The sequence below is a fragment of the Poecile atricapillus genome, chromosome 6 (assembly GCF_030490865.1).
Source record: "Poecile atricapillus isolate bPoeAtr1 chromosome 6, bPoeAtr1.hap1, whole genome shotgun sequence".
NCBI classification, from domain to species: domain Eukaryota; kingdom Metazoa; phylum Chordata; class Aves; order Passeriformes; family Paridae; genus Poecile; species Poecile atricapillus.
In genome coordinates this window covers 18,752,875-18,766,892 of record NC_081254.1, presented here as the reverse complement: position 1 = coordinate 18,766,892, position 14,018 = coordinate 18,752,875, and the positions used below count along the sequence as shown (strand labels likewise).

General features: G+C 46.2%; 1 protein-coding gene across 5 annotated transcripts in view; it reads left to right on the top strand.

Moving 5' to 3' along the window:
• Positions 1 to 14,018, top strand: part of TLL2 (tolloid like 2) — a 96,375-nt gene that overhangs the window by 16,800 nt on the left and 65,557 nt on the right. The window lies entirely within an intron of this gene.

The following is a 14,018-nucleotide window of genomic DNA, read 5'->3' as shown; positions in this document are numbered from 1 at the left end:
ATACTGAGGCAGAAGTGCACCCACTGCCTAAGGGTCCAGCAACTGCTCACTGACCCAGCCCTGTCCACTGATGCTGCAGTCATGGCCACTTTATTCCAGTTTAAAGCTGGGCTGCTGTTGAGGAAGAAGGTCTTTCCTCTCATCCTCCTTCTCCCAGTATCAGTGAGCTGTAGGAGCTGAGCACAAAGAGGGACTGATCTGGTTTTTATTCAGAACCAAAAGGTTTTTTATTTTCTAGTCCTCTGAAAGGCCATAGGAACAAGTGATTGGAAAGGAAGATGGGATGTAAAGAGATATACCCAGCTGCTTCTGGGAGAGTAAATGAATAATTCTGCAAGCTGCATATTGTCTACAGTTGATGGGATTTCTGTTGTGCATGTGCTTGTCTCATCCTGTTTGCTTGTCTGGAGAGTCATGGCTGTAGTTTACCTTCCCTGGGAGACCCTACAGCTTCCATGAAGTGGTAGATTTCCTGTACTGACAGTCAGACATGACTGGAAAGCACTTGGGATGAGTTAGCAGTCAGGGTGCTGTGAAAGGTAGTCGATAGTTCCATATGTCTGAGGCATAAGCCTTGTTGAGTGTCATCTTCTCCTGGATGCCTGAGGGAGCAGAACTCAGCTCAGGCCTTCTCTGGGAGGTGAAGGATTAATGATGCCTCCTACAAATTGCTGAGCACTATCTTTCTATGCTGGCTCTTCACATCTGCTGTAGTGGGATACAGTGCTAAATGCCATGAAAGGCCTTTAAATGGCAAGCAGCTTCTACCTGAGATCCTCCTGATTCCAGAGCCTTTGATTCTGGTCTGGACCTGCAATCTACAAGCAATTACATTTTGTATGAGTTCCACCACCTTGCCTTTAGAGATGGTGATGTGTTGATTTTAATTCTATTCCCAATCTCCAGTGTACTGATTTCTGTTCATGAGTAGACTTGTGTGTTCTGCAGTGCTATCCCCAAAAGCAAAGAAGACTGTGCTGGAGAGCCTGAATATGAGCCTGAGTGCTTTCTGACACCAGTCTTCCATTACTGTAGGCTCACATGTGCTCCAGGCTTCCTGCAAAGTTTAGGGCATAACTTATGAAATAACTCCTGTAATTTGGACCCATGGGAAGAGGCTGAACTGGAGAGGACCCTGCACTAATGGTGGAGGAAGCAGGGGTGGCTGCTGTTAGTATGCTGAATTGCACAGCATTTTCATTCATTCCAGCTGTTTAATGGGATTACATGAGGAGTGGCTTCTGCCTGCAGACATTTAGTGCCTATGGAAATCTGCAGCTGTCTGAGTCGGTTACATGCAAATCCCACGTCTCCCCTTTACGCATAGGAATTTCTGAATGACAGAAACCATGTGAATCAACTGCATGAGTAATTTTTCATGTGCTTCACCCAATATCAATCTTGAGGGATATTTTCTTTTAACTGAGTCTGTGGTCCCCAACAGCTTCCCCAAGGAAGAAGGAGATGCTGCAAGGTGGCCACTAGATGTAGGAGTAGGATAGCTTTGGTGAGTGTGTATCCCCTTACCCTTAGCAATGGGAGACAGCCCCCTGTGCAAGGCAGTGTGGAGCTGGATGTTCTCATATTCCACTTGGTCTGACTGCCCTTTCTGCCTGGTGAAGTGGCAAGGAGTAGGCATCTTCCATCCTCAAGAAAGGAAGAGGAGCTCTAGCACCTTGGTGCTGGTCAGCAGTGGATGGTCTGTCTAACAGTGGAGCACTGAGGTAGAGATCTGAGACACCCAGCTCTATCCTGGATTCTGTAACCATAAAATAATCACTTCTTCAGGACAGGCTGAGAAACATATCTTTGAGTGGCTTTTTAGGGCACCTGTTTGGTGCCTGCTCCAGCAAGCTCTGTCTGAAGAGGCAATGTGGATTTTACTGTGCAAGGCCAGTTCCAGTAGGCACGGGCTCTGCGCTGCACTTCCCTGGGTGCAAGTACAACGTGCCATTGTTGATAAGGAAAATAGTGGCATCTGTTTACTTTCCCCTTTGAATTTTTAAATCCTTCTAATAGCTTCCTGTCTGTTTCTGAATAGAGATATTTACTGTATGCTGCCCTGACTGGATCTACCTCTTGGAGGGCAGTAATGCTGGGTGAAGGCCTTACTGACAGTCCTCCCATCTACACTTCTACAGACCATTGCTTTGGATGTGGTCTAGCTGTAATGTGGCAAGTGACCTCAGGCAGGCTGCAATAGAGGAGAAAGCCACTGTGGGTACTTTAGAAGTCAAATGATAGCTTCTGGTGTCACAGAAACATGTGAAAACATGAAATTATAGCTTATATGGAGCCACAGAGCTTCACTTATGCTTTGAGCAATTCCAGCAGTTACAGCTTGGTGTCCAGTGGCAATGTCTGGATAAGGACTGAGCAAAAAGCATGGCTGTTCTATGAGTAAGTAACATTTTCTGGAGCAAGGAGCAGGAGGTGGTTACCCTGATAGAGGTTAATGAAACACTGGAACAGATTGCCCAGAGAGGTGGCAGCTGCCCCATCCCTGAAAGCATTCAAGGTCAGGTTGGATGGGGTTCTGAGCAACCAGCTCTAGTAGAAAGTGTCCCTGTTCATTGCAGGTGGTTAGAACTGGACCTTTAAAGGTTCTTTCCAACCCAAACCCTTCTATGATTTCCACGTGTTGAGGTGTTCATCACAGGTCTTTTCCAAAGTCTTCCCGCCCTGATCTGTAAAGTGTGTTGCTGCAGTGGCATGATCCCAGGAGGAGGCAGTGTTTGGACCAGTCAGCAACATCTGACTGTGGAAGGGGCTGGGGAAGCCCAGGCAGACCTGCGAACAAAGGAGCTGTTGCTCCAAGATGAAACTTTTCTCTGTGGAAGCCAGACAATCTTCCCATTTATTTGCAAGTGGCATTTGGTCACAGCTCTTTGGCAACATATGGAAACTGTTTAAATTAGCCACATGAGCCATGCGTGAAACAGATGCATGTTCTTGAGCAGGCTTTTATCGTTGATGTTTGAGCGAGTGAAGGGTGCAGCTGGCTTGCTTGGGAAGTGCGAACATGTCCTCACCCAGATGTAGTGCTTGAAGTGAAATAGAACTAGCATGTTAAAGAATGTATCAATAAAGACCAACTTCTCATGGGTACCCTACTGCAATAAATAATATGGATGGAGGTTATGACACTTTACCTTTCACTGCTTTCTTGGCTGCTCACAGCTGGTGCAGGATCAGTTGTGTCAAAAGAAGACAAGTGTGATGGATTGACTTCCTTGCTAGCATCTTTCACTTGTATGCTGGTCTGTCAACAACCTACTTCAAAACTCTGAGGTCTGATCAGAGCACAATTCTACACCTTTCTGAGCAATCTTGGTGAATACAGCATAAAGTGATCTTGAAGAAAACAGAAAACTGTGGCTGCTGTGACCTTTGGGTGTGAATCTTGGGAGCAATTTTGTATGGTGAGAAATTGCACCCAAGACTGACGCTTCTGTAACTGGAGCTACAACAGCCTCTGAAGCCGTGTGGAGCTCTGTACAGGGGGAGGTTTGTGCTGCTACACAGTCCTGGATGCTCACTGTGGTGTTTATGGCTGTGACAATAAAAATGCCCTTGAATATTGAGAGCTTTGACTTTATGTATGCCAGCTGTGATGGGATAGACCAAGGTGGGAGTCACTGAGAAATCAGTGATTGTTGCTGTAGATGTTTGGGTGATGGAGTTTAGCTGATGTGGAACAGTAACACCAAAACACAAGAACAGAGCATTTATGGCAGTGATACTCAGAAAAGGGAAAGGAAGCAATGAACATTTTGGGACATCAGAAAGAACCATCCGAAGGAAAGCCATGGTACAGACCTCTCCTGTGAGGGCAGCGCTGTGATTTTGTGTGCTGCACAGGGGTGTCTGCACAATGCACTATTTATAGAGAGGTGTGCTGCTGCCAGATCTGTAGCAAAGCAGACTGGAGGGGTGCCTGGCGGAGCAGGCTGGCTGCATCCTCTGCTCTGTGTCTACAGCTGCAATTCCAGAGAGGCATTTGAACAGGCTGCTGGTGAGCCTTATGAGCCACAGAAGGGGATGCAGGAGATCCTGTTTACTCTGTGTAAATGGTGAGGCAAGCACTGGGCTTTTTTAAGGTTTCTTATAGGAGTTTGAAACAGACAGAGAATGACCAGAGGGGCACATGGTGTTTTAGGGGTTCTAGAACCAAGTGTCTCTCTGAACCAAGAGTCCTTTCAGCAGCCTGTGCTCTGGGCTGTGCTATGCTGAACTACCAGCACAGTACCCACCTGGAGCACCTCTGTCTCCAGCAGGATTGTCCCCTTCTGGGGAAGCCAGAATCTTTGAATCACATGATGCGAGAGGGCAGGTTTCAGTGACCAAGGTGAATTGCTTGGTAAATGCCTGCTTCTGGGCAAGTTGGTGGTACAGGGAGTTTCCCTGAGGTGCATACTGTAGTGTGAGTGCCCCTTCCCAGACACTGGTGGGCTGAACCCTTTCCCAGGCTTGTGGACACCAGCAGCCACCTGATGAGCATGAACAGCCCTTGTGTGGAGGGGATTCCCATGGCTTCAAATGTAAAACCAGTGCATTTTCAAAATGAACAGGTGAGCCAAACAGCTGTTTGTGATGGCAAATACTGATACTTTGACTGATGGATGAAACTGGGTGGAGCATCTCTTGTGATGTGCTTTGACGTCTCATTTGTTTTTATTCATATGCTTCTTTGGACTGTTTTGCTGGTGGTGAAACTCTCTGGGAAGCATCCTTGTCCCAGGTGTTGCGCTAGCAATGTTTTGTGTATTACAGGGGGTGGAACACTTCATTTTGAAAGGTTATTTTTAACCTCTAAGTATTTGTGGTGAGGCCAGTCCAGGATGGTGACTGGACAGCAAGGAAGGGCTGCGTTCCCTGCCAGGGTGAGTGATTTCCACACTTCCTTACTGAGATTGCCACTGTAATTTTTCATCCAAGAAGTGTTTGTAAAGTTTGATTTTTGTAGAGAAGAGTGAAGAAAGGATATAATCTGCTGCTCTCTTTTTGTTTTGTCTTTGGTTGTTCATTTAGGAGTTTTTTCGTTTGTTTATTGGAGGGGAAATAAACTTTTTCTGTTGTTGTTTTGCCCCTTATTAATACAACATAAATACTATGTTTAAAGGCTCAGCATGTGCCTGGGACAGTGCTGATGCCAGCTTGGGACAGTTCTCTCCAAAACTTGAATTGCTTAGTGCTTTGCTGTGTTATGCTTGTCCATTTCCTCTGCTATCATCTCTTGCTTTTTATTGATGCTGTGACTTGGCAGCTTGTGAGGCCCCCAGTCCTGTGGGGAGACCTTCATTCCCTGGACTGAGCTGTGGTCCTTTCTGGATTGCAGAGCAGGAATGTGGCATTTGCTTAGCTCCTGAGATCTCGTGCAAGGATGACTTTTTCTTGTCTTTTTTCCTGGGACACCTGTGCCTGGCTTAAGGCACAAACTTCGCTGTAATCTGGGGTGCCTTTGGTTACATCCCATGCCCCCACCACACTGTCAGTGCTGCAGCCACTCTGGCTTCTAATCTCATTCTGATCTCTTCATTGTGGTGTTTCTGGCAACCCAAATTCCCCACCCAGGCCTGAGAATTTAACATCAGCACATTTGCATGACTGATCGGATTTGTCTCGCTTCTGTGACGACATTGTTTCTATGGAAAATTAATGGATTCTCACGTTGTATTTTTAATGGCTGAAACCACCTCCCTGCCCACCCTCCCATCCCTGAGCTTTCAGAGGGAAAGTCTGTAAACAGCTCAAATTAGCTATCCTCCATAAATAGCTCCCATTTCTTCCCTGCCTGCTGTTCGTTTCTATTTTCTCTTGCAACGGTGCTGCAACACTCCTCTCCTGGTGTTGGTGGATAAAGAACAATGAGTAAAATGAGCCTATGTTTGCTTTCCTTGTCTGGCCCTTGAATAGATGTGATCTATCATGAACTGCCTCCTTTCATCCAGGACCATGTGGTTTTAAATTGTCAGCCTGCCTTAAAGTTTGCTCCAATCAGGCCTGCTTTGCCACCTTCCTTTTTTGAGGATGCAGCTCAGTTCATGGCTCCGCTTCTTTTCATTTTTGCCATGAGCCAATTTCTTCCGGGGGTCGGCAGGTGGCAGGGAATTTTCTGCCTATCTGGGGAATTCCCATTCCCCTGTTGCAGTGCTTAGGGTGAGAACAGTGAGGTTTTGACACCTGTGTGTGTCTGGCCACTTGAAGGAAAAGCATCCTTCCTCAAATAATGCAATTTGAAATAAAATGTGTTCAGTGTGGCAACAGTGCTTAGCCACTGAACCATTCCAAATGAAATTAGAAGAGTTTGTCTCAAATTTTCTTCTGTCATCTCTAAAGTTTTGTTTCTCATCTTAATTTTGAAGAGTAAGTCCCGGGCAAGTACCATGGTATGGGAATTATCTGAGGTAAAGGTCTGACCTGGATGTTTCCTCCCAGAAGACTGGAACTGGTGGCCATAAGGCTCAGAAAGTCCTGTGGATCAGCTGCTAAGGGACAGGCAATATTTTAAGTCAAGGTCTCCTAACTCATGGTACCAAAACCAGTAGTGATGAACAAGAGCCTGAATTCCTGGGACAGAAACTGCTGGCAGCCAGTCTTCATGCCTGTCCTTGAGGTGATGCTGGGGTAAGAAGGTGATCCCTAGCTACTCTCATCCTTAAGTGGTTGACTGGTGACACTCAGGGCCTGGGGTCCCTACAAGGCAAAGGAGAAGGTCCCGTGAGAAGAGTCTGTTCCATTGCTGCACAGCTGGGCTGAGCTTGGTTTTCCTTATACTGGAGTGTGCTTGCTGCTAAGGATCCTGCTTTCAGCCCCACGAGCCCAGCGTGGGACACTGACTCTTGCTGAGAGCTGGTCAAGATTTTAGGGACCTCGGCTGAGGTTTTTTTTCCTACCTTCTGGTTGTAGGTCCAGATAGCTCTGGAGTGCCAAACCAGCCTGGTACCTCAGCCAGGAGGCCGTGTTTACCAGCAGAACAGGCTTTTAATAATGCTTTGGTAACTGAGATACACTGCTACAAATGGCAGGCAGGAAACTACAGGGACCTGATGTGTTAGTTACTCAGGACAAAAACATTGTCAGTTTTTTAGGCAAAAATGATGAAGATAGGGAAATGAGATGGGTTGCTTTGATTTTTTGTGGTCTGGGGGAAAAGGGGGCAAGAGAGAATCTTCTCTCTGCTGGCAGAGGCTGTGCTGAAGCAATGGACTATGCAAAGTGTTACTGTTCTGGATGTTGTTGTTGCTCGGGGCTTTGGATTATATTAGCATGGAAAAAATGCCTCCAAGGGAAGGGGCACAAATCACATCTTGGCCAATAGGGAGGGAAAGAGGACTATAAAACAGAAAATCAATTTAATACTCAGTGGGTGTTTGCAGCGTGCTCACCCTTCCTTCAAATTGCCAAAGGAAAGATTAATTAAAGTTATATTGAGCAGCAAAAATTATGAAGGGGGTGAGATGGGGCTTGTGTAGTTCAGCTTTCTCCATAATTAATTGACAAAAACATTCTTGGATTTCATTACCCAGAACCTTGCCATCTCCTGTTTTTAAAGGGTGGCTGAAGCAATGCTGGATTTCCAAGACAGCATTGCTGCCTTGCAGGTTGAGCTAGCAAGGGTCACTTCATGGGCACTTGGAGAAAGGGCTTCCTCTCTCAAATAATGCCACTGTGCTATTTATGGGTCTTATCATTTAAGATCAGACTACAAAATCCTTTTATCTGGACGTGGTTTTGATTCCTGGTTCCCACTTCTAGTGAGATTGAGCTGTGGTGTGCAGGCGTTGGCAGGGGATGGACACAGCTGGTTCTTGGGTCTCTTGTCTTTGTCTGCTGCCTTCATTTAACCAAAATAACTTTGGGCAGGGTGTGACAAAAGCTGTTGGAGAATCACAGCCATGGTGGAATGGATAGAATTCAGGAAGGATACCTGTGTCCATCAGGTAGCAGGATGGGGCCAGAGTTGCCTGGTCAGGAAAGCCAAGTGAGTTGCTGAGGTTGGTTTCACTTGAAAGGGAGTGAGGTCTCCGAGTGAATTTACCTGCTTTTGGGGTCCTTTGAGGATGTTTGTCTGTCTGTTTTGGGGGTGAGCAGAGCTCAAACTCTGTGTTTGTGAGCCCATGATAGTTTCTCTCTAAAGTCTGTTTCCTGCCTTCACAAAAAATGTGGCCGAGAGGCACTCTGCAGACCGTGTACAGGTTTCAGGGAGAAAAATTCAGAGGTGCACAGGGGAGCAGCTGGAAACCAGGAAGGCGCTCTTAAGCACTGGGCATCAACAGCAGCCTCCAGCTATCCCCGGACAGCGCTCTCGGATCAGGGTGCAGGTGTTTCACCATCCCAGGGCCCATAGAGGGAGCTGCTTTGCTGCCTGTGGCACGGCATTCCAGCCTCTTGTGGCACGGCATTCCAGCCTCTTGTGGCACGGCATTCCAGCCTCTTGTGGCACGGCATTCCAGCCTCTTGTGGCACGGCATTCCAGCCTCTTGTGGCACGGCATTCCAGCCTCTTGTGGCACGGCATTCCAGCTGTGTGTGCTCACATATGCCCTACTGCACTGCTCATTTTCCCAGGAATGGGTTCATTGATTATTGGATTGGTGTGACTACCATGCTGAGGTAGAAAAGATGAAGACCTTGAGTGAGGGGTAACCAGCAGCAGCAGAGCTGTGCATTTTAAAATGAAAATACCTTTCTCCCAACCTGATTCTGGCAAGCTCTATTGCTCATTTCATGGTTAAAATAACTTGGTATTCGGTCCAGGGATAGCAAAGCTGAGCATTGTGTAAGCTCATGTGTATGTTTGCAGTTTTGAACAAACTCAAGCTCAAAGTATTTATTTATTCCTGCATTGTCACCTTCCAGGATAGGAAATCCATTGAATATGAATCAGGATTCATAACTGGGTGTCCTGCAGATCCTTCCCAAGAGAGGGTGCTTTAGGACCACTACACATGATAATTTAGGCAGTTTAGGTTTCTGCAGAAATCTGAATAGCGGTTTGGACTCTGATTCCCAGGAGATACTGATGTTTTTGAAATATTTTTTGCCGTTTAGAAGCAGACCATGTTCATAGACATTCCTACACAAACTGAGAGTAATTTCTGAAACAGAATGTGCTCCCTGGACAGGGGAACTTCCCACTGAAGATAGAATCACCAAGTCCCTATTGCCAGGACACTCCACTGAGGCCAGATACCAGCTCTGACTCCAAACACCCTTGCTGAGTGGAGCTGGTTACCACCAGAGCCTCCACGGCAGCTTATCCCCAGAGGTGGCCAGTGGGAAACTTCTGATCATTCCTACTGAGGAGAAACAAACTGATCTGGATGAAAACACAATGCCTGAATGTGGCAGTTTTTATGCTTTTTGTTTACTAGTCTCTCATCTTCCTTTTTCTTCAGTGTTCGATGCTCATGATCTGGCCCTTATTTCCAAGCTGCTGGTCTGGGATTTTTTCTCTCTTTTCTTTCACTCGTTTCTGCCTTATTTTGAGGCTTTGCTTTTCCCTCTGACACAGCTGTTACTTTGCCCTGAGGAATGTATTGAGTTTTTTCTCTAAGGTATAAATCTTAGCAAACTTCAGAACATTGTTCTGTTGGTTCCTGTGCCAGCAGGAGGTTCAGCAACAGACCTGTCTTCCTGCGAGGAAAGAAATATGGAGCTGCCGGGAACGTGCTTTGATCTGTTGATTTATTTTCTTATTGTTAGACTGCAAAGTGTTAGCCCTAACGAGAGCGTGGCTAGCCCTGAAAATTAAATCTCCCACCACTCAGACCAGTCAGGTTGGGAAGCATTCTGCAAGTGCTCAAAAATAACTTGGCATGTTTTTGCTGGTGTGTGAGGAGTTGCTGTTTGCCAGGAGATGGGATGTGTTACCATGCCCTCGTATGCCCAGCACCCCTTGCCAGGTGCTCCTGTTGCTCAGGTGGGAGGGACACTGTTTTTCTCTTGTACTATTTGGACATGGTACAGTCAGTTCTAGAACAAAAGGAACTAATTGGTGCCCTAGGACCTTTCCATAATGTACATGATGGGCAGAGATATGGGTGGGGATAGAGACTGTGCCTTAGAGATGCACATGTGATTGATCTCATGGGTGGGATCAGAGCACATCCTACCTTTGCACTGTGAGGCACTGAGGGTGTGGCCCCTCACTTGGGTGGCACAGCTGGGTCTGTGTCAGGCTGTGTCAGTCACCTGCCTGTGATGCTCACTGAAGATGCCAAGGTTAATTGTGCAAGCACTTCTTCCTTGTATATTTTGTACTGGCACCGGTCATGAGGTACCTCTGCTTGGGAGCCCAGCTATTATCTACACACAGGGGTTGGGAATGCTAGTGAAAATTGAGTGTGGATTGTGAGTAGTGATGAAACATATCTGAGGCACCTACTTGGGTTCACACTGTTCTTTGTTTAACCTGCCCTTTCCTGTATTGCCCTGTGGGACACCTGCTCAAAAAGAGCAGCAAAACTGTGTTAGAACTTTGCTAGAAGGACTGAAAGGAAATCTGTCAGTGTGAGCTGTGCCAGCTAGCTGCAAATGCAGAGAAGATCCTTGGGCTGGTGGCATACACAGCTTAGTGTGACCCCTTAGGAAGAGGGCCCCTTTGACTCAAATTGGAAGACATAGTCTTTAACCTAGGTTCAGATCCCATTCAGCACTTAAAACCTGCCATGTTTTAATAAGAGCTTCAGATGGTGAGTCTGTATTTGAGGTGGAGGGGGATGGAGGGTGCTTTCCTGGCAGGCAGGGGTATACATGTTTCCAAAGTCTCTCTTTCTGTCAATCTCTGTCACAGCTGGTTCTGATCAGTGCTAGAGGGAAAATTGCAGTGGTCTCCCACAGCATGCAGAGGGTGACTGCTTTGCTGGTCCCTGTCATCAGGGTAAACCTATGGCCTATACTGATGCTGGAAGGGTGTCTTCCTGGCAAGAGTTTGTGGCAGGCAAATGGATGAAAGGATTGCTCCAGCTTGGTGGATGAAGATCAGTACAGACACTGAGTGATGTTTTTCAGGTATGGAGTTACATTTTTCTTCTGGCACCTCGAGTGGCTTATGTTCTTGTAGAAGCTTGTAGCTTCTGTAGCTGACTGTGGTGAGGGTGAAGATACCCATCCCCAGGAATTTGTTTTGAGGTGTTACAGATAAGCCTGGTTTTAACAAATTGCAGCAGTACATTTTGGGTTGAGATGTATTTTTAGGAACAATATTATTTAGTTTTCTGTCAGAATACCATAATCTTTTGGTGACTTATTCTTTTCCTTATGTGTCTTCGAAGGAGAGAAAAAAACCCAGAAATTACAAGATTCTTCTCAAAAAAACTGTATGAAACAGACTTTTCATGGAAAATGAAAGTTTTAAACAGTTGTAAACACTTCTGAATTAAATTCTCATGAGAGACAGCAAAATTATTTTTCTCCCCTGAAATACGATTGTGCAACTGAGAACCAGAGAAAGGAGAAAATGCAAATGGGGAATAGGAGAAGGGTGGCTTTAGGGGGGAAGAAGCAAGTTGGAGGTGATTCACAGAGAAAGGGGTGAAGTTTTTAGAAAGAAGACACTTTGTGCTGTCACATTGCTGGGGACTCCCCAAAATATTACTGTGGCAAATGAGGACTGTGGAGACATTGATTGTTTTGGGCTCTGGATGTGGGGGAAGCACCTGGAAAAACTGTTGAGCCTGTCCTTTGCCCAGAAGGAAGCGTTCTCCTTCCCAGTGCCACCTGCCCTACTTTCCTTGTGTCATGGCACCTCTGTGCTCAGCACACAATTCAGATGTCAGCCTGTGGACTGTTTTCCTGTGGGAGAAATGTGCTGAGAATGCAGACAGGTTCCCAGGCTGCTTTTTTCATTTTGGTGCTGAATTTGTTTGTTAAACACAGTCATCCTTCCCCTTTGCCCAGCAGACAAATGCTGTCTGGTTGCATATGCTGAGGGGGTGGTGAGGTTCAGCATTCAGGTGGTTGGTGCAGGTTACCAGTCATGCAGAGAAGCAAAGTCTCTCATATTGGCCCCATCAAGCTCAATAAGAGCTGCTCTGTTCTTACTATCCAGAGCGATTAATGCATTTTCTCAAAGAAAAGCTGGCATGCTGCTGCACTGTGTGTTAAGAGTTTGCACCTGGGTGTACACTACAGAGCTCTGCCAAGAGAAAGTCTTGTTTCCAAGCTTGTTAGCCTGCTGTTTGGAGATTTATATTTTTTGTTTCTTTCTTTATTTTTCTTTATTTCTTTCTTTCTTTCCTTCTTTTTTTTTTGGAAATCCTCCCACATTAAATTAAAACGGAGAACTTAGTAAAAGAAACCAGAAGGGATGGTTTGAGATACTTCATTTGCCAGCAGGCTCTGAACTTGTGACCCTTTAAAATAAAGTACTTGGGCTTTCCTGTGGGACGGCTCCCTCTGGGTGGAGGCAGGCTTTCAGGCTTGCATGTCTTTGGGGACTTTGACAGCACAGGAGAAGTTGCAGTGTAGCATTCTCAGCCAGGACTTCCAGCAAGGAAAATTGTTCAGCTGGTCGGGGACTGTGATAAATCATGGTTCCCCTGGAGCACGCTGGGACTGCAGAGAGCTGGAAATAAATGCCAGGGAAATTCTGCTTTTGTAGTGGGCTATCTTTCAGGATGATGTATGGCTTTGTAACAGAAAGAGATCCCATTGCTAGAACTGGGGGGAAACTGCTGCCTTGCATTGGGAAGGAAAAAGTAACAATTCCATTGGTGTAAATCCACGCTGCAGGCTTGCCCTGAAAGCTGTGTTTTGGCATGGCTGCCTTAGCCTGAGAAACAGACTGTGTGGTACTAGTGGAAAAGAGCCACTGAGAGCCCAGGGTGGTGGCAATTAGCTGGGACAGTAGGTTGACAAGAGGATAGGGAATGCTGGCAGGTGGCCAGTACAGTAATGACTTACCAAACGTGGCTGGGGAGGTAATTGGATGGCATGGGATGCCATTTGCATCTCTGCCTCTTGACTGCTACATTGTTCTGGGCAGGTGATTTCTGTGGATGGAGAAAATGTCTTCTCCTCAGATTGCAGGAAAAAGAGCATGTTTGGCTGTACTGGTAGACTTGTTACCTGGTGGGGATCTGCCTGTGTTTTGTGTTCTCTGTTTGAGTGACGGCTTGGATTGCCCAGAGGTTGGGGAGATCCCGAGTTCTCTGTTTGTGTAGCAAATGGAGGGTCTACCCTAGTTACTAATGATGTTGGTCTGTGTATAGATTTGTCACTATGTCCACTTCTGGGACTGGGTTTTGGTAGCAATTTTAAGGAGACCCTGTCAGAAAGCTAGAGCCAGCCTCTCTTGAGGCTGCCATGGCCAGGTAAACAGGGGAGACAGCTTTGTCCCAGGGAAAGGGAGAAGCAGCAGAGTCACCCTCTGCTCATGCCAGGGCTCTGCTGCTTGTAGCAGGCAGTAGCAAGCAAAGATTTATTTCCATGCCCACATCCCAGACCAGTGACATAGGCAAATGCTCTTGTACTGAGGGGCTGAGATGCAGAATAGAGGAATCAGGTGCTACATCAGAACCAGTACCATGTTGTGTCAGAGAAAACTCTGAGTTAACCTTTCTTAATACAATTGCTATGGATCTGATTGCAAGTTTCTGATATTCAGGCAAAGGTCTGTATTCCATTTGGTCTTGGCAGTAAAAGGGAGATGATTGGTAAAGCACACTGGTTTCTCAGGCCTAATGTGCATTGATCAGTTATGTTACTAGTGTAGCAATGGGATGGTTTTCCCCCTCAAGGTAATGTAAATGTTGACTTAACTAGAGAAGTAAAAAGAAGTTTCATCAAATCTGGTCATTGTTGCAGTCAGTGCCTTAGCATTGTTCCTTGTCTGTCTGACCGAGCTCTCTTCAACTGTATCATTAATTAATTTGCTCTCTTTTTTCATATTTTTCATCAGCCTGTACAGGCTTCTTGTATGAGTTTTAAGAGCTCTGTAATCTGTTTATCTCTGAAAGATCTGCTAGGCTTGGTCAACTGCCTCATTGCCTGTGTGTTTATTTTGTTCAAATA